The sequence below is a fragment of the Petaurus breviceps genome, unplaced genomic scaffold, assembly GCF_028583685.1.
Source record: "Petaurus breviceps papuanus isolate PSGF00001 unplaced genomic scaffold, PetGlider_PUasm1.0 98, whole genome shotgun sequence".
In the NCBI taxonomy this organism is placed as follows: Eukaryota; Metazoa; Chordata; class Mammalia; order Diprotodontia; family Petauridae; genus Petaurus; species Petaurus breviceps.
Window position 1 is genome coordinate 56,350,443 of NW_027187460.1, and position 20,454 is coordinate 56,370,896.

The 20,454-nt window shown below is 38.5% G+C and overlaps 1 pseudogene; it reads left to right on the forward strand.

The window, feature by feature from the left end:
• The first annotated feature begins 18,078 nt into the window (after positions 1-18,078).
• On the forward strand, positions 18,079-18,592 carry LOC138155762 (NADH dehydrogenase [ubiquinone] 1 beta subcomplex subunit 9 pseudogene; annotated as a pseudogene).
• Positions 18,593-20,454: the final 1,862 nt, after the last annotated feature.

Consider the following 20,454-nt stretch of genomic DNA (forward strand, 5'->3'; position numbering starts at 1 on the left):
GAAGGAAGGAAGGAAGGAAGAAAAAGAAAGAAAGAAAGGAAGGAAGAAAGGTAGAGAAAGAAAGAAGAAAAAAGAGGAAGGAAGGAAAGAGGGAATAGGTAAGAGGAGAGATATATAGAAATGAAGGGGATAAAAATGAATTTTATACCAACTCTGAGGATCCTTATCCCAATTCCCAGTCCCACTGATGAGTTGAATTCCCATAATTTTGCTGTATCTCCCCCTCATAGCCCTAGGAATGATTCTCTAATGCACTGACACAAGCCCCCACTGGAATCTTTCCACCCTTGAAGTTTATTAGTCATAAATATTAAATAACTTTTAGAAAAGGGTATTTATTCACTGATGTAGTACACTAAGCATATCCTCTAAAGGTCTGTGTCACACTGTTCCACCAGTACAGAGTCCAGGCAAAAGTGAGTTTGAGCTTAGAGAGCACATGTGGCAAAAAGTTAATTCAGAGTACCTGGGGATTTAAAGTCCTTCCCTTCAATTTGTGGGATGCTCAAATAGTTTCCCTCAAGGGTCGTGGATCTGCATCCTGTCTGTCCTTAGCTCCCAATACAAACACTATTACCAAATGCTAGAACACCAGCGAGAGGGTGAGAAGTCCAACATTTTCCAGTCCCATTAAAACTCAAAAGGTTGGCCTCTGACCAAAAAAGCAAGTAAAGGACATCTGCCCAAGGCCTCTCTCTTCATTTCTAGACAATTCTTGCTCAAGGAGGTGATAGACAGTTACACTTGCTCAAATTTCAGGAATTTTCTTATCCCAGCTACCTCAATACTATTTTCATGATCTGTTTTATTTTTACAAATGAATATACTTTTATTTAAAACAAAAAAAAAAAGGTTTAAAGGATTTCCTTTTAACTTATTATTTATTTTTAACATTCTTTTCTTTTTAAATTTTGAGTTCCAAATGTCTTTCCCTTTCACCCCTCCCCCACCAATTGAGAACAATATGATTTCAATTATACATGTAAAATCATGCAAAACTTATTTCCATATTAGTCATATTGGGAAAAAAAGGAAAAAAATGAGAAAATTATACCTCAGTTTGCATTCAGAGTTCATTGGTTCTCTTTCTCTCTCTGAAGGTAGATAGCATTTTTTCATGATAAGTCCTTAGGAATCGTCTTGGATCAAATGAAGTCTAAATGCAAATAGAAGCATACTATTTTTCATTTCTTCATTTTTTGTTTGTGTCTTCTTTTACAACATAACTAATATGGAAATACATTTTGCATGATTGCACATGTATAACCTATGTCAAGCTGCTTACTCTCTCAGGGAGGGGAAGGGACAGAATTTGGAACTCAAAAATTTTAGAAATGAATGTTTAAAAATATTTTACACATAACTAGAAAAATAAAATATTATTAAAGTAAAAAATAATAAAAGCAACTATCATGGTACCAATCTCCCCCCTGCCAATAAAACAATTGTCTTGGACAATCTGTGTTGGTCAGAGTAGCCAGATCTTTCACAGTTGATCATCATTACAACATTGCTGTTACTGTGCTCAATGATCTCACGGTTCTTCTCATTTCACTTTGCCTCAGTTCATATAGGTCTTGCCATTTTTTTTCCTGAAAGCACCTCCCTTGTCATTTCTTATAGTACAATATTACTCCATCACAATCATATTCTACAACTTGTTTGGCCATTCCCTAATTAATGAGCATTCCCTCAATTTCCAATTATTTGCCACCACAAAAAAAGAGGTGCTATGAATATTTTTTTAACATATAGGTCCCATTCTTTAATCTCTTTAGGATACATTGCTGGGTCAAAGGATGTACAAAATTTTATAGCCTTTTGGGCAGAGTTCCAAATAGTTCTCCAGAATGGTAGGACCAATTCACAGGTCTGCCAACAGTTTTATTAAATGTACACATTTTTCCTCATCCTCTTTGCATTTGTCATTTCTGATAGGTTTTTGAGGTGGTATTTTAGAGTTGTTTTAATTTGCATTTCTTTAATCAATAGTGATTTAGAGCAATTTTTCATATGGCTATGATTTCTTCTGAAAGCTGCTTATTAATATCCTTTGGCCATTTATTAATTGGGGAATGGTTCTTATTTTTTTTTAATTTTACTCAGTTCCCTATATATTTGAGAAATGAGGTCTTTAACAAAGAAACTTGCTAGAAAAAAAATTTATTTTACTTCATTCTCTATAGTATCTTTTAGCAAAAATTAGTTTCCCTAATTATCTCTTTTAATTAGGTCTATTAACTTTTGCTTTGTCTGAGATCATGATTGTTACCCTCTGCCTTTTCTACTTCAGCTGAAGTATAATAGATTCTGCTCCAGCCCTTTGTTTTAATTCTATGCATGTCTTCTGTTTCGAGTATATCTCTTGCAAACAACATATTTTTGGATTCTGCTTTCTAATCCATCCTGCTATCTGCTTCCATTTTATGGGTGAGTTCATTATATTCGCATTCACAGTTATGATTACTAATTGTATATTTCCCTCCATTCTATTTTCTTCTGTTTATCCATCTCTCTTTTTATGCTGTCCTTCCTCAAAAAAAGTATGTTTTGCTTCAGACCACTGTCTCCCTTAATCTGCTCTTCCTTTTATTATGTCCGCTTCCCTGTCTCTCATTTCCCATTCCTTCTCCCGGTTGGGTAATACAGATTTCTAAACTCTGAGTGTGTGTGCATGTGTGTGTGTGTGTGTGTGTGTGTGTGTGTATTCTTACCTCTTTAAATCAATTCCAATGAGAGTAAAGTTCAAGCATTACCTACCACTACCACCCAATTTCCTCCCTACTACACAAGTTCTTCTTTGTGTGCTTCCTTTATGTGAGAAAATGCACCTACCTTTCCTTTCCCCCTTCTCCCAGTCCCACCTTTTCACTCCTTTTTTTGTGTGTGGGAAAGGGAAGATAATCTCAACATAATTGATTCACAATTGTGCCTTCTGCCTATGTAAACTCCTTCTAACTTCCCTAATAATGATAAAGTTCTTAGGAATTACATGTATCATCTTCCCATACAGGAATGTTAAAAGTTTAACTTATTTAATCTATTATCACTATGCTTTCACATTTACCATTTTATGTTTCTCTTGAGTCTTGTTTTTGAATGTCAAATTTTCTATTCAGCTCCAGTCTTTTCATTATGAATGCGTTAAAGTACTCTATTTCATTAAATATCCATTTCCCTTCTCAAGGATTATATTCAGTTTTACTGGGTAAATATTCTTGATTGTAATCCCAGACCTTTTGTGGTAATTCTGTAATCCCAGAATATCATATTTCCAGCCCTCCACTCCTTTAACATGAAAACTACTCTTACAGCATCTGAAAATATAATATTCCAAAACTTCCACTTCTTTCTTGTGTGATCCTAACTGTGGTTTCATGATATTTGAACTGCTTCTTTCTGACTGCTTGTAATATTTTTTCCTTGACCTTGGAGCTCTGGAATTTGGCTATAATGTTCCTGAGAGTTTACATTTTAGGATCACTTTTAGGAGATGATTAGTAGATTCTTTCAATTTCTATTTTGCCCTCTGGATCAAAGACAACAGGGCAGTTTTCCTTTACAATTTCTTGAAATATACTGTCTAGGCTTTTTTTTATCATAGCTTTCAAGTAGTCTAATAATTCTTAAATTGTCCCTCTTCAATCTATTTTCCAGGTCAGTTGTTTTTCATATGAGATATCTTATATTTTCTTCTATGTCTTTTATTCTTTTGGCATTGTTTTATTGTTTCTTGATTTCTCATAAAATCATTAGCTTCCATTTGCCCATTCTTATTTTTAAGGAATTATTTTCTTTGGTGAACTTTTGTGCTTCTTTCCCCTTTGGCCAATTCTGTTTTTTAAGGGATTGTTTTTCTTCACTGAGCTTTGTACCACCTTTTCCGTTTGGTCAATTCTGCTTTTTAAGGAGGTCTTATCTTCAGTGAATTTTTGTGACTTTATTTATCATTAGACAAATTTTGCTTTTTAAGGTATTATTAATCAGTATTTTTTGCAACTCTTTTACCTAGCTGTTCATTTTCTTTTATAATTTTCTTACATAATTCTCATTTCTTTTCCCAATTTTTCCTGGGCCAGTTATCTCTTTCTTTAACTCTTCCAGGGATTCTTGTTGGACTTGGGTTCAATAAGTATTTTTCTTTGAGCTTTATTTGTAGCTGTTTTCACATTGCTTTCTTTTTCTGAGTTTAAGTCTTGGTCTTCCCTGCCACCATAGTAGCTTTTTATAATCAAATTCTGTTTGCCGTTATTGTTTCCTTATTTACTGAGGCTATTTCTTGACTTCGAAATTTATGTTAAAATTGGACTTTTCTCACCTGGAAATGGGGGAGCACTGTCCCAAGTTTCAGGTTTCTTCATGCTGCTGTTTTAGAGCTAGTTCTGGGGGTCTATGATTTTTTAGTATTTCCAAAGTGGTGTGATTCAGGAAGAGGTGTGGTCACTGCTCTCCTGTTCTACGCTCTGGTTTTACACAGGAAGGATCCCTGCTCCTCTGCAACCACAAGCAATAGCACTCCTCTTGGCCCAGGAACTGTGACCAGGTCCCCTGCTCTCCTGCAACCCTACAATTGCTAGTGCTCCTCTCCACCCTGGAACTGCAATCCAGAAATATATATAGGCAATAGAATTGCAAATTATCATCAGCTGAACCAACCAGCAAAGGGCCCCCTGTAATCTCTTTCTGACCACTCTTACCATCTCTAAGATGGAAGCTCCCAAGCTATTACCAACACTGCCACCTCCAAGTCCCATTGCTGGTGTTCTTGTCACGTCCTTGGCCAGCTACCATCCCAGTGTGATTGTCATCCAATGCTGGCCTCCTACTTTGTCTTGGGTTAGAAAAATGTCTCTCTCTGACCTTTTGTTGGTTCTGTCACTCTAAAATTTGATTTTAGGAGTTATTTTAAAGTTGTTTGGAGGGGAATATTGGTAGAGTTCAGTTGGGTCACTGTATGTACTCTGCCATCTTGGCTCTGCCTCCTACTCAACACTTTTATATGGAACCCAGAGGGCATGATAAAATCCTTCAGCTAACTAGAATCGATTCCTTGTCTCATATTATTTCATTTCATTATATGCCTTTCATAGACTTGTCACACTTGGTCTAAGACCGTTGATTGATAGACTGTGCATCTTATTACTTGCTTTAAGTGGGATAGTATTGAGAAAATCAATCAACTCACTCTTACATAAAGACAAAAGGTACAAAAAAATTTTAAAGTCAAAGAAAGAGAGTACATTAACTTTCTCATAGGACCATTGCCTAATTTCTTGTGCAACCAGTTAAAGATCTGCTGTTAGCCTGTGGAGTAACTCCAATGTTCACACTCTCTATTTCTACTTAGGGTCCCTCTCAGCTCAGTACTCATGAATATATACTAGGTTCAGTACTTGCAGAGTCTGACTGCATACCATGTTTCCCCAATAATAAGACACTGTCTTATTATTTTTTTGGACAGAAAAACACCAGAGGGCTTATTTTCAGGGGAGGGCTTATTTTAATGAACATTGACAACAATTTTAATAAACAGGTAAATATGAACAAAAAAATGTACCTTTATTCAATAAGCAAATCACTGGGGAAGAACAGGATGACGCGCTCACTGCTGCAGCTCTGATTGGATGCAGCTCGGAGCGCGGCGTGCGTTTCACCGGAAGGTGGGGGGGGGACGGTGCATACACAGGGTACCGTAATATAGCGTGTAGCGCAGGGGATCACCTTCACTACAGTAGCAATCTCAATAGGGCTTATTTTCGGGGGAGGGCTTATTTTAGAGGAATCTTACACAGTAAGGGGAGGGCTTATTTTCGGGATAGGTCTTATTATCGGGGAAACACGGGTAGAAGAATTTAAGGTTCATCCCCCTCCAACTCTCTGGCTCTTTATACCCCTACCCCAGAGCCCTAGGATCAAACCTATAGCCCTGGGACTCTAGGGTAGGGGTATAAAATATAGGTTTGGTTTGTATCTGAGGTTTCCTCAAAAGGAGTATACAAGGACTCAATGTACAGTATAAATCAGGTATTGTATGATATTTATTTTCTCCCTTGGAAAAGAAATGATAAAATTATCAAAATAATCACAAGTATACATTGACAAAATACCTAAACAAGCCCAATAACTTCAAACTACTCTTATATTCTCCCAGAAGGCTGACACTTAAATTATGAAATCATGAAGCATTTTTGGGAGAACTGATAAACTGACATTTCAACTTCACCTTGGCTCTGCACTGTACAAACTAATACCTCTAAGTTCATATCTTTTGACAATTCATGCCAGGAGTTGAGCTCATCCTTTTTTTCTGGTGATCATACTCTCTGATGCAGAAATTCCTGCTATCATTTAGAAACTACTGAGGGATCCTATTCAATTACTTGTGTTCAGGAAACAAATTCAAAAAAGAAAAGGCAGTCAGGGACTCAAAGCCCAGACTGAATTCACCTAGATGAACTTCAGTTCTGGCTGACACATACAAGCAGTCTGTCATTCCAGCTGGTTGAGGAGAAGGTGAAGAGGGAGGAGAAGGTGAAGAGGGCACCAGTCACTCTCCCTTCCCGCCCCCCACCAAAAAAAGAGTTCTGACACACTGGGGTATTGGGAGAAGAAGAGAGAGCCAGAGGACAGGTTCACTACCTTCAACATCCACTGAGTTGAGGATTTAGTGGACAATCCTCTTTATGAGGACACCTTTTGCCATCATTATAGGCAAGTGATCAATAATGGGAATGCTTCATCATCACTTTCTTTGGAAAAACTCAAGGTCTCCAGCACTGATCCAATGCTCATGGCTGATTGCAATCAGCCAGGATGGCTCAACATATGTTCTATCAAAGCAGAAGGGAATAAATATTTATTAAGTGCCTACCATGTGACAGGCACTATGCTAAATGCTTTACAAATAGCTCACTTGATACTCACAACAACTCTGTGAGGTGGGTGCTATTATCTTCCCAATTTTATTGTTGAAGAAATTGAGGCAAGCAGAGGTTAAGTGACTTGCCCAGGGTCACACAGCTAGTAATTATCCAGGGCTAGATTTTAACTCAGGTGTTACTGACTCCAGGACCAGTGCTCTATCTGCTGCAAAAACTAGCTACCTGATTCCTGGAATATATACCTAGAATGTATTCTAGTCCTACCCCAACTACACCTGCAAATCTTCCCTCACTTATTTTGAGTATAGACACATGTGCTGCTATGCCAGGGATCCTTTTGCTACCCTGGAGCAGATGTGTCTGCTATTACAGAGAATTGCCCAGTAATAATAGTAATTACACATTGTTATAGTGCCTTAAGACTCATAAAGTGCACACACACACCCCAATGTCTCTGTGAGGTGTAATTTACACTAGTGTTATGTCAAGGGCCAGTTTCTGATCCAGTACATACATGGGAATACTCTGGTCCAGGATTTCTCCTAAGCCAGCTCCCCATGAATTCTATGTCTTAAGACTGGCTCACCATCTTTTCCTGACTTGCAAGAGTTTAGGACGTAATAACTGAGCAGTGACCCAGACATAGATGCATGCAAGGGAACAAGGACATAAAAACACATAGATATGCATAAATGAACAAGGACATTAAACATTTTCTCATAGGAACCTAAGAGATAATTGCTTTACATTCATTATATAAACCCTGGCCTCTGATCAATAAATCAGAACTGCCATGACAGATCTTACCTGGCTCCTGTCCATCATTCCACACTTCTTGGTTCTGCCTGTGCCCATTTTGATACATGCAGGCACCAGTGTTATTATTCTCATTTCACAAATGAGAAAATTAAAACTGGGAGAAGTGAAATTACTTGTCCAGGGTCACTTGCCTAAGGTAGGATTTGAACCCTGGGCCATCCTGATTCCAAGTCCTACACTCAGGGCTCCAAATCTACTATTCTCTGATCCTATAACTTCCCTACTGTTCTAGAGACATTTTGGAGGGGGGGGAAGATAGGGCAATTGGGGTTAAGTGACTTGCCTAAGGTCACACAGCTAGTAAGTGTGTCAAGTGACTGAGGAAATATTTGAACTCAGGTCCTCTTGACTCTAGGGCGGGTGCTCTATTCAGTGCCACCTAGCCACCCCTAGTGATTTATTTGTCCTCCTCCTTTGTCCAGGTTCCACATTTATAGCTTTTAAATAGAGGTGGGTTGTGATGGTACATTTGACCAGCAGGTGATGCCATCTAGTACATAAGTCTAAAAATTCCTTAAATATAAAGCTTCAACTCATAAGATAAATTTCTTCAATAAATTCCTAACTCCAAAATTCTTTATATTAGTTTAGTGAGAGCAATGGATACTAGTATTGAGAGCTTCTTTTCTTTTACAGGAAATATCTGGAATGGATTTTATGCCTGTAAGGTAGGTTCAGGATTTCCATTCTCTCCTGTAAGAAACAGTTCCAGATTGGATAATGTTCAAATGTTCCTCATTTTGACAAATCCCATTTCAAAATAGAAAGTGTTTGCATATTCAAGGTGAAATCCCGTGGAAATATGCCTGATGCCCAATTTTATAGAGTAATTATTTCTACATCTTTAAACTGGCACTACCTTCAAAACCCTTCTGCTCAGACTGCACAATAGACATAGGTATTAATTAGGCAGGCTAATTATCCAGACTTGTTTAGACTAATCAAGTGATCAAATAGCTTCAATCTGTTGGATTTCTTCTGAACAACTAGCAGGAAAGCATGAACTTGTTATGACTGGTGGATAAGACAAACATGATTTTCAGTGGAGACAGGGGAAATGAATGTGTGTGTTCCCTGATAGCCAGCTCCACGCTTTCGGAGACCAGGTCTCAGTGGGCACCGCTGCCAAAGGGCTTGTGATGAAAAGGCTTCTTGCCTGCTGAAAATCAATCCTGTAGGAGGGAGGAGGGGAGAAAGAGGAGGAGGAGCAAGGGAGGTAAATGAAGAGGAGGAGGAGGAAAGAGAAGGGGAGGGGGGAAAAGGGGGGAGAAGAGGAGGAAAAAGAGGAGGGGGGGAAGGAGAAGAGGAGGGAGAGGAGGGAAAGCGAGGAAGAAGAGAGGAAGGAAGAGGAGGAGAGGGAAAGGAGGGTAAGGGAAGGAAAAGAAGGGGGGAGGAGAAGGAGAGCTCAAAGCTCCTTCACCTGAGCCCAGTTACTTTATAACTCCTCAGTGCAGGCAGGCTGAAGAGGCAGAAAACTAGCTTCCAGCAACATCTTCCTGAGCAATCGTTCCTCCCCCACCCCAAACTAGGGAACAGAGAAGCCCATGGCACTGAGCCCCCTGGCACCGGCCAAGACCTTCGCCTAATGTAATTTCCGTGAAACTGCAGATGTGGGCGCGCCGGCAGAATGGCATGATTTACCATTTACCCAGCTGCTGCTCCCGAGATCCTCTCCTTTGCACACCAATTATCAGGCTGCCTGCCTAATAAAGCGGGAGGAGGGAGGAGAGAGGAGGGAGGAGGGGGGAGGGAAGAGGGCAGAAAGTTTGGCCAAAGCTTTACTCTCTTCTGTGCTTTTTTTCCATCCTGAGCTGGCCGTTCTTCCTCTTCCTTTGAAGGGGAGGCAGACCCTGGAAAGTCCTTGGAATCGGGGCTTGCTACTTAGGCAGTTTCTCCTATTTTGTAAGGAAAGGGAATTTTTTGTGTCCTGCCCTCTCGGGCTCTGCTCCCCGCTCCTTGTCCCATGGCCTTCTCGTGATTTAGCTTCCTCCCCACCTGAGTCCTCCTTTTGCAGCTATAGGGTTTTCTCAGAGATGCCTTGGCTTTTACTGCTTCTCTCTTCCTCCCCACCTCCACCTCTCCTTAACTCAGGTTCAGAGTAGAGGCATCAACAAGCTTCCAGTATCCCCTCAAATGTTAGGGGGAGGCCAGCTCTGACAGCTTTCTACATCCCACGTTCGCGGGCTGATACTTTGCTACTGCAATTAAAAAGATAGGAGATTGTACAAGAGCTCCTATTTGGATACCTCATACCAAGCAGCAAGAATTGGAAAGCAAGAAATAGTGATTGCTCCAGGGGGTGAAATTCACTTCTTTGTGGTTCCATAAAGTCCTCCGGCACCCAAGTAGATCTTGCCCTAATTAATTACTCAGGACCCTCCCAATGTACCAAGGCCAGGACAAAAGAGATTTGTACATAATAATGAAATGGGTACTGCAAGCTGGATGAGTTTGAAGTCAGGGAGGGTGGCTAGAACATTTATTTTCTCAACAGAACTGGGGCCCAGCACAGACACAGCAGGCTGGTCTCAGGAGGAGACTAGTTGTTCTTTGTCCTTTGCTAAATCAAGATTGTGAATCATTTGTGAAATGAGAACAGTTCCTAAGATTAGGATTGTACTCCATGAGGTTAGAGCATGTAACTTAATTAGGAGAAAATTGAAAACAGCACCTTGTTTTATACAATAGATTTGCTCCTTAAAAAGTTGTGTTTAAATTGAGCATTTTGTAAATTGACTTATATTTTAAATGTACTTAAGGAACTCACTATTTAAACTCACCATTTCATTTCTCTTTTATGTAAATCTGCTTGTACTTGGATTTTTGTAAAGCAAGATGAATATTTTCTTCCCTTTTAGAATTGCACAAGGCTGTTTCTTTAGATAGAAAATTCTGTAATGTAGCTTGGAATCAGGGTCATTATTGATCAGTGTTTAATATGAGTAAGTACTACTAAAATGATCTCAAACATAATTCTGCATTTAAGGTGCTTTCAGCTAGATATTCAGGAATAGTTGCTCAGAATCATTACAGTTCGGCCTTCTAATTTCTAACATTCCCTTCCTTGACTGTTATACTTTGCCCCAATTTTTAATAGCTGCATTGATCTTCATGTACAGCATCAATCTGAATAATCACTGCAAATACAAACATACACATACAAATGCTGGAAACATTCCTTCATATCTGTTTCACAGATCATACACAGGAGACACTGGAGTTTTCAGACTCCAGCCTCTAACAGGTTCACTCTTGATCCGGTCAGACAGGTAGAAACCTTCAGAGGGGTTAATAATCAGCTTTATTCTAGTCTAATCTTCTCAGAAAAGTTGCTGGTAATGGGAGCGTTCCCTAATTACCCTTCTTGCAGGGGCTGGCGAGAAGAGGTGGGGGGGTCAACTACCCCTACATCTTGATGTGGTCAATTGAGACAGGCACAACTTGTACACTCCTCTAAATTCCCTCAAGCCTCAATGGGGGTTGATCAAGGCACACACAGATTCCCTTATGGGTTCCCCATGGTTTCTCTCATTCACTGACCAGTGCCCACTTGCTTTACAGGTTTACTTACTTTAAAGAAGGCATCTTGCCAACATTAAGCTCACAGGTTAACTTTAGCAATATTGTGATTCTGCGCAAGCATGGTAAATATCAATTATGTCACCCCCATATCTCATGGTGTAACCTCAGTAAGACTGTCTGTGCTTTTAGGAATTACTATCTAGGATCCTTGGGGCTATTCTGGGAGTTATTATCTAACACCTGGAAGCTAGACATTGCCATGGCCATGGATCCTAAGAAACTAAACTAAAAAGGATAACAAAATCTTCCTTACTTACAGTATTTCATTGGAGTTCTTTTCATTAAGAGTATAAGCTACACCAAGATACAAATTCTTTGTTTTCTGTGTATAACCCAGGAACCATAACCAAAGTTCTGGGTTTATACAGAATGAGTTCAGTTGTGGGAACTTCTCACAAAATTCCTATTTTGGATTGTGCTTCCTCCAGCAATGAGTTCCTTGGGAATATGAGAATTTGACTCCTGTCTAAGTCTATAGAAAATGAAGCAGATCCTCTGATCCCATGCAAGCTCTCGGGATAACAAAACCAAAATATAGGCTTTCCTTCCTATGATTGTTGTGAATTGCCCCATTGCATAACAGACTTTATTTATACCGAGAAACAATGTATAAATACAATGTACTCACATCTTAGACGTGTAAACAATTAAGTTTCCTCTCATGTCCTCTCTGGTGACCTTTAACCCAACCAGAGATGTCTACAGTTTCTCCAGTTCCACAATATTAAGTGCTATCCTGGATTTGCAGAATATTCTGAAGGGAAAAGCACTCTAAAGTTGGCAGATGGTCAAACATTGCCCTCCCATGAGCATCATCTACCTCAGGGATCTATGAATTCCTCTAGTACTATTCTGGGATTGAGTGCCCCCTCTTTTGAGCACAGAATGCTTCGTCAGGAACTCTTCTGAGTGACTCTGCATGACATTACATATGGTTCCCCAAAGCACAAGGTTTCCTTATAGGTTGTTGGCTATACACCAAAAGGGTAACTAAGGCCTTGAAAGGCTGATTAACTTCTCTTTCTGACCTTCCAGCCCTGCCATTCTTTATGCCTCTGCTCTCCTTTTTTAAAAGACAAGCCCAAGAGGATAGTCCCAGTGCATGAACTGCTCATGCATCAAAATCCTCTCTAGTTGGGAATCAGTGGGGCAACTGAGGAGAAGACAAAAAACTCATCATTCATTAAGGAGACACCATCCAATTCCAGAACAATGTCCCTGGAGAAGTTATAAAAGCCCTCATTGTCCACTGATGCCAAGAAATCATCAATGCCATAATGGAGTAAATGGGGGCAATGAGGACTCAGGGCCATTTGCAGAGCACTTTGTAGTGTTCCAACTGTTTTTATACTCATCATCTCATTTGTACCTCAGGACAACCACACTGTTAATTTCACATTACATTTAGCTAGCAATATGAAATTTTTCCCATTTTACAGATGAGGAAGCCAAAATTGAGCATCTAAAGTAATTTTCTAAGCTTGTATAGCTAGTAAACAGCAGGCCTGAGATACAAACCCTTCTTCTGACTCCTAATACATTTCCTTATCCTCTATATGGTGTTCCATTTCCCCTTTCCCATTCCCCATCTTTCAGCTATGCTAACTTGCTAACTATATTATTTCAAAATACTAAAATTAGCCAGTTTGGGGGAATTGTTAAGCCCTTTAGGACAACATGAGTTTGGTATTCAGTGAAGTCCACATTTCAGAAATGCCTGTTGGATTGAATGGTATTACAACTTTTCTGCTACTAGTTGAACTACTTTGAAGGAGTGAAGGTAGGAGAGGAACCCAGACCTGGTAAAAAAAAATTTATGAGGTGTTTTGTTTTGTTTTTTTAAATGTGTCTAAAAGCAAAATAAAAGATGAGTTTTCTTTCTTTCTCTCACCTGAAAAATTTAAGTGCTAATTAAATAGTAATAGAAAATTTCCCCTAAAGATTCACCATTTGTTTGTGTGGTACTTGGATTTAAAAAAAAAGTGATTAGCCTGTTGGATCTCATTCAGGTAGGGTTGGATCCAAGACCAACACTAACTTTCTGGTAACATAAAGAGCTGATATTTCTGAGCTATTCAATTAATTATACAAAAAGCATTTATAAGTACTTACTATGTACACGATGCTGTACTAAGTACTGGAGGGACAAAGAAAAAACAAAAACAGTCCTTGCCTTCAAGGAGCTTACATTCTAATGGGAAGAACACACACACACACACACCTGTATATATGCAAGATAAATATAGACTAAAAGGAATCTAACATTCAATAAGAACTCAACCTTTTGGACCCATTTGGCAGGCTGATAAAGCTGATGGACCCCTTCTCAGAATAACATTTCTAAGTAATTGAAGGGAAAACCAAATTTCAACTAGTTAGTGAAAATAAAGATATGGTTTTTCCCCATCTAAATCCATGGAACTCCAGAGATTTATCGATAGACTCCCCCACTATGGACTCTCTTCCCCCCTTACGGATCCTTTCTTTACAGGTAGGAGAGCCAGGGAAGAGTTCCTTTAAGAGGTGCTACTTGGAATGAGTCTTAAAAGAAACCAGGGAGATATAGATAGACAGGTAATATGTATATATACATATATATGTGTGTGTATATATATGTGCATGTATGTATGCATGTATACATATGAAATGAATGAAAAGTCTGAGAGACAGAGTTCCTGGGTAATTAATAATCTATTAATTAGTCTAGCTAACAAGCAATAATTTGATGGTCAATGGTTTCTCTTGATAACCAAAACAAAACCATGGAGATCACTGAATACTTTTGGAAAAGGAGATAGATGCCCCTGCCAGGTGAAAATCAACCCTAATTCATGAACAATCAAGAGGGGATAGACATATTAATGAGGAAATGGGCTAAAAGTCCTCAGCTCCTCCTGCTGGGAACATGGCTTGATCATGAGACTCAGATGCCTCCAGCAATCTGGACAAAGGAATCCATCTTTACCCAGACCTCTCTGGTTGGTTTTCTGCTTCATAAACTGGGTTACCCTAAACTCCAATGGAGGGGTATGAGAACATGGATCCTAAGGGTGAGAATTCACCTAGATTAGATTGTGTTTACACTCTAAATGGAAGTAAAATCTTCTAGTTGGCAAGATTCCTGTCCCCAAGATCTCAGAACATGTAACCTAGGCAAACATCAGCAACGTCCTTCAGAGACTGACAAAATGGCCTACAGGGGTTGGTCCCTGAATGAAGAAATAAACAGAAAAAAATCTTAATAATTTCATAATTGGTTATTAATATAGTAGAAAAATGATCACTTCTCTCACATATAAGAATATGTACATATGTATATATGGGGGGCATATACATATATATGCATATACATACATATATATTTCATTTAGCAATAGTAGCTACCCTACACTAAGTCCTATTCTGATGCCTCATCATAGTGTGGAGGTCACCCTGGATACTTGAAAGCTACACCAGCAGATTCTGCCAACCTAAAAAAGCTTTGACAGCAGTAAAATAGACTGTGTCTGCCTTCCAAGGAGTAACCTAAGAAAGTATGGAGAGGCCCATCACTAGTAAGCTGGAAACATGATGATGAATCCTTTTTCTATTGCTACCCATGACACAAAATACAAAACAGAACCCCTCCTCGATACTGTGTGGCCCCCTACCACTTCTGCAGTGATCATACAGATTGGTGGAAAGGAATCAGAGGGTGCAAAGTAGTCACATGGCTTTTAGATCATCTATAAATATTATCTTAGCTATTGGCATTCTAAACATCTCTTCTTTTGTGAGATACAGATCCAGTGGTCACTGAGTATACATAATACTGAAAGAATAAGATTATACCCATTTTCAAACAATAACTATAAATGAAACCAGGAGACAAAGGGAAATTATAGCTAACTAGAATTTCGACTCACACGTTTTCACTAGAGAAGCAAATAAAGAAATTATTGGAGTTAGTTTCATCAGGTATTCAAAGGCAACGATAAAACATAGTTTCATGGGACATGTGCTAATCTATCTTAGTGCTCAGATATATATCTGCAGAGACTAGCAAAATGATTGCAACCAAAGCCTTTGGCAGAGAACAAAGAAATTGGTCAGACCCCAGAAATTAAATCAGCATATATTTTGGTACTTGGTAACTTCAGAGTAAAAGTAAATATAGTCCCAGATGGTAGGGAAGAAAAAGGGTTGGAAAATAAGATCATAATAAGAAAGGAGAGAAGCCAAAGTACTTACAGATCATGCAGTAGCTGTTGTGTCTACACATTATGGATACTTTCCTAGAGAAAAGAATCAAAGGACATTGTGAATACCGAATAACATCACACACACACACACACACACACACACATACATACTATTGATTATATTGGGCTATAAAGTGGCTTGTTATTAATATGGGATCCATTTTTTAAAAAAAAATTATCTGTGTAATATGCCTAGTGTAAGTACATACAATGTAATGGGTACATGGAATACTTGGCATGTATGTCTACAATGTCAACCTCTTTCACAAGGTATGTGGACACTTACTCTCTGATTTGGCTTGTTAATTAGGACCCGACCTCATATTGCCATGTAAGTTTCCAGAGAAGGGTCACTCAAATTTCCTCAGGGTCCAAGAGTAACCCTGTTGTGAGGGGTAATACATCTTCCTTACTTTTTGTTATAATTTTCAAGAGTCCCTATGTGTGCACTTCCATTTAAACAAACCAGTCACTCACAATAAGGAAATATATAAATCTTAGTCTTAACCATTTACTTAATAATAGATAAATGTAGTAAATGACACAGATACTCATATATAGAAACAAAAGCAGGAAAAAACAAATAAATCACAATTCATACATATACCAGCATTATGCTTTTCCATTAATGCACTCAGTATTTGTTGAGGAGGGAGAATACACACTTATAGAAGCCTGCCAGAGAAGCACAAAAAGCACATGAGTGAAGAAAACCAATTTTCTTGGGTAATTCACAACTCTGTAACTGTAAACCCCAGTGTCATCTCTTGACTTAGTACCTATCCATATAATGTAGTTTCTGTAGTAGATACTTCTACAACTAAACTGGGTTGATCTGTGTTGTGCTTGACTAACACCTTACTGGGGACAATTTCTCAGCCAAATTAATCAACTAGTTGACTTCTCTGATTCTCTGCTTCCAAGCTTCTTTTCTCAGTTCAATTTATAACTCTCAGTAAGAAGTGAAAGAATAGAGTTATGATCTCTATTCAACATTGTTCTTAAATTGGTTCTTTCACTTCTTTTCTGTGTTCAGACTGATTCCCTTCAATAAATAACCACATCTTAGCTTAAGTTTAGTAACTAAATTCTCATCTTCTATGATCAAGTAAATTGCATTTGTCATATGTTCAGTAGTTCAGATGTCCATATTTCAGTAATTATTAACCTAAATGTTCTCCATTTCTTCCATTCCTAATATACACATCTCTGAAATATATTATGTTTTCCATTTGACCCAGTATTATACAGCTTGCCACATTCAAAAGAGGAACTACTGGCTACAAACTCCATCAGAGTAACTTTCTCATAGAACTCTGAGTAGACCTATGCCCCCAGACAAGGGAATTGTCAAGACAGACAACCTGGCAACTGCTTTTCTCAAAAACAGACTTATAACCCTTCTAAGTCTATATCATGGAGGCAGACTTATAAGTGAACTGTCATTCTCCTACATTTAAATCAATTTTCTATGTAGTCAGACCACTGACTGGTTACAGTAAAGAGAAAAATTAAGACAAAACTTAAAGAATAAAAATAAGAAAAAGGTGGTACCAAAACAATTAGACTCATAAACTAACCTACTTAAACAAGTTATTGATATTGAAAAATAGGAAATAGGGAGAGGGAAGGACATTGACACTGAACATAGTGATTTAATAGTAGACAGGGATTGGACTGGGGATCTTTAGTTTTATTGATTTGGGGAACTCCCAAATAAGGAAACTCCTTCTACCAATGCATGTCAGGACCTTCTCTGCAAAAACTAAGAGTGTTTTCTAGAGCCGTGAGAGAGCAAGTGATTTAGACATAATCACACAGCCAATATTTGTCATAGGTGAACTTAAACTGAGCTCTTCTTGGATCCAAGGATTCATCTCTATGCTGTCTGTCATGCTGTCTCTGCAAGAAATGAATTAGTGGAATTGGTTTAACAACCAAACAAAAAAGTTTTTGTCAAATTAAAAATAATTTAATGGAAAAGTTTAATCAATGAAAATCAATTACCAAAATAAGGAAACATTAACCTAAAACTCACCTTAGTTAACAAATATTTATCAAGTAGAGAAATATGAAAGCCAAAGGCAAAAGCAACAGAGAAGATTAGATTGTTTGTAAAACCTTGCAAAGGAGGATTGTGCATAATAATGAGCAGTTTCACCTCCTAAAACAGTGAAAAAAAAAACATCTAGGGAAAAATCAGTTCAAAGAACACTGAATGAGAGATTCCCACTAAACAAAGTCATCCCAAGGGTATTTAAGGACAAAACTTGAATGATAATAACAAACAGAAAGGTGGGAAATGTTTCCCAGAGATTTTTATGACAAACTTTACTGTTGGGGATAATGTAGTCACCATATTTAGACTCTAACATCAAAGTATCAAAAATGCTTATTGAGGAGAGAGAAATATTACTGAAGAGATCAAACAAGGGAAGAGCAGAAGCTATACATAGAGGAGTTCCATCTTGAGGCAACACAAATTTGAAGGTATTAAATGATCAGTTTTCAAGGTAATAGAAGGAAGGGTAAGATGATGCTCTGACTCACCAGCCATGGTCATGGTTCTATGACTCTACAAGAGAGTCCTCCACATCTTTGAGTCCTGGTATATCCACAAGAAAACCCATAGGTTTAGAGCTCATTTGCTGAACATTCAGTTTGAAGAATATGAGATTGAAAAGGATATGATAAAGACTACCAAATTGCTGATAGAAGCTGAGAAGGAACTTTAGTCTCAGCAGCAACCATATATCTTCCATGATTCCTCTGGAGGCACTTTCTTTGAAAGATATGGGTATTATAAATTCCCTGAGTAGTACTTAAATTACTGGCATAATTCTGAAAAGGCAATGCATCCTGATTACTTTACCAGGAGGGAGCAGTAGAAGCCACTGCAAATGGCAAATTGGGATTAATATGTCCAACAACTGCAAGAAGAAAATCCATCTAATGGTCTGAAGGCTGAACTTCTGCCTCCATGATATAGAGAGTCATTTGCCACCACTGTGGTAACACATTGTCATCAATCCTAGAGAGAAGTCCAGAAAAAGTAACATAAGCATTTAAATTTGTAAGTGTATATATGTATGTATACAACCTATACATATAAATATGTGTACAAATACACATATGGTATGTGTACATTATATATGTATATTTAATAATATTTGCCACAATAAATTTAGTAAACTATGACCTCCAAAAATTCCCAAGGTATTAAGAATTCATAGGGAAAGATACTAAAGTTAGAGAAAAACTGAGAGAACAACAATGACTCCCAACCCATATACCTATATTTCCATTGGTATAAAATGTTTTACATTTCCCATTCTCATGGAGGTGCCATGGTGAAGAGCACAGGACATGTCAATCAGAGAATCCCTATAGGTAATGAGGTCCTCTAATGCTTTTTTATTTTTTGGCAATGTCATTGTGCTGATTGCAACAAACCGTAGAATGTTGTAGAACCTCCTGAATGAGCCAAGGGCTCTTTCTGACATAGCATCCTAAGCAGTAATGCATCTAGGTAGGCCACAATCAATAAATGGCACATACACAGAGTCAATGAATGTCACACACATATGCTTCTGATTGAAAACAAGTGTATATTTACTGGGGACTCAGTATTAAACCTGATTAAACCTTCTACTCTGTAGAAAATTGAGCTAAAAATGTATTTATCCATCTGCTAGATATGTTCTTTTCAGAAGGAATTTCATTTTTATAAAATATTAACCATCCATTTTCCCAAGAAGATGTTGTGATAGTAAAGGCAATTAAAGATTCCCCTGTATTGGCTTGGTTTTCAAATTGATTGTGTTAAAACCCAGAGCTTGTTAATCCCACCTGTGGGATGGACTTGTTAATGTGAAAAGAGAGTCCTGAACTGGGAGGAGCTGGTGATGTAGATTTGGAGAGACAAGAGAGAGGCAGAAGAACTTTTTGGAAGCAGCACCTCGTGAAGGCAGAGAGAGACTGAGAGAATTGCTGGGGGCCACTTTGAATCGCCCTGGACTTTTGAGACCTGTTCCCAGACCTGCCAAGGACTGAGGAGACATGGCTGTTTTGCTGGTACTTTGTCTGTCTGTTTTGATGTTGTTTTGCCAGATTTGTCCACTGGTGAAAGACAGTCCTTTTGTTGAAGAAGTCCTAGAACCTGGCTGTTGGCTAAGAAGCCCTGAGACAGTCTTGCAGACAGAGAGTAAATACTGTCCACTGGTGAAGGACAGTGCTGTTGTTGCAGGGGTCTGGGAACCTTTCTGTTGGTTCAGAAGCCCTGAAGAAGGATTTTCTTGTTGTATGTTTACAGAAATCCTGGGAGAGGGTTTTGCTAATGTTTTCAGGGGTTCTAGGACTGTTCTACAGACAGAGGATGAATTAATGAAGAGACTGGCAATGTATCTTGTGGCCTTGCTAAGCCTTGTCTCTCCAGGAACTAAGATTGCTGAGAACTTGCCTGGTGTCAAGATGAAGAAAAGACCTCCATTTGGGTATTAAGTGCTGTGCTTAAACTTGATGTAACTCTGGGGTAGATTCAATTGTGATCCAGGGGTGGGGAACTTTTGACCTTTTTGTGCTCTGTGATTGAACAAATGAAGGTACTTTACTTATGTTTGGAAACTAATCTCCATTTGAGAAGAGGGGCTTTGTGGTGGACTAAATGAAGGTACAGCCTAGGGGTGGAGTAGTATTTAGAACAGGGACTTTGTAATTGATTGAATGATTGGAAGGTCCTGGGGTGGGGTAGTACTTGGAGATTATTTAATCACACTTAGTAAATGCTGTATTTTGAATGATGTCATGTTTTGACCTTCTCTGTTCTTAATTTGACACTGAATAAAATGGAGAGCACCTATGCTGGTATTCTGAACCTTGGGAAGTTGCCTTTCCTTGGCATTATATTACAGATGTATGCACCATAAAAGCCA